The sequence below is a fragment of the Poromitra crassiceps genome, assembly GCF_964638095.1.
Source record: "Poromitra crassiceps genome assembly, chromosome: 1".
Lineage (NCBI taxonomy): Eukaryota > Metazoa > Chordata > Actinopteri > Beryciformes > Melamphaidae > Poromitra > Poromitra crassiceps.
This window is the reverse complement of record NC_139623.1, coordinates 91926227-91927099: the sequence shown is the minus strand read 5'-3', so window position 1 is coordinate 91927099 and position 873 is coordinate 91926227.

Sequence of the window (873 nt, the reverse complement as noted above, 5' to 3'; positions counted from 1 at the left end):
CCTACTGTATAGTACAGTAAGTCTCTGGTAAGCCATGGTATGGCTATATACTGTAGTAGAGTCATGCTGTTGGGGAGCTCCTGGGCACTCCAGCTGCCAGCCCAAGGAGCAGGTTCAGGACATTCCAGTCCAGGGAAGAATAATGGGATCCTTTCACAGGTGGAGGGGGGCTGGGAATGTCGTAAACGGCTTCAAGATGGGAAAGACATATCAAGGGTCTGAAACATTCCTTCACTCAGTATTCTCTTGAATGGAGGAGAGGGGCAGAGGGAAGGTGAGAGGAAGAGGGAGGGAGAGAGCAGTCAGGGGCAGAGTGGAGAGGCAGCAGATATCTAGGTCAACCTGGTGAGACATGAAAACGGCAGCTCACCTATGGAATGACTTATAGGTGAGGATGGAAAAGTGGGCCATCCAGACAGAGCTTGCAGTGTTTGGTTCAACATTACAGTTGGCTCATGCCATTTGGGCAGAATTCAAATTTCTACGAATGAAAGGAAGATTCATGATTAAATTGGCATATGGGCATCTGGGTAGTGCAGTGGGAGATTCTCTGCCTACCAACACAAGGGTTGCAGGTTCGAGCCCCCGTGTTACCTCCAGCAATTGGCCGTGTCTGCTGGTGGGAAGCCGGATCAGGCGTATATATCCGGCAAATCTTCTGAATTAGTGCAGGGCAGGTATACACAGTCTCACTACAAGGCTATAGCACTTTGTATTCCACAGCTATAATTGCAAAATAAGTTTTCACAGCACCTTCAGTGAGAAAACAGTAAGCCATAGCAGGTAGCGACAGCATCTTGTGTGAAGTATGGTTTTCCCTTGCCTTGCTTGCAGAAGGTAGCGCTGAAATATGAGGGTGCCACAATCGTATTG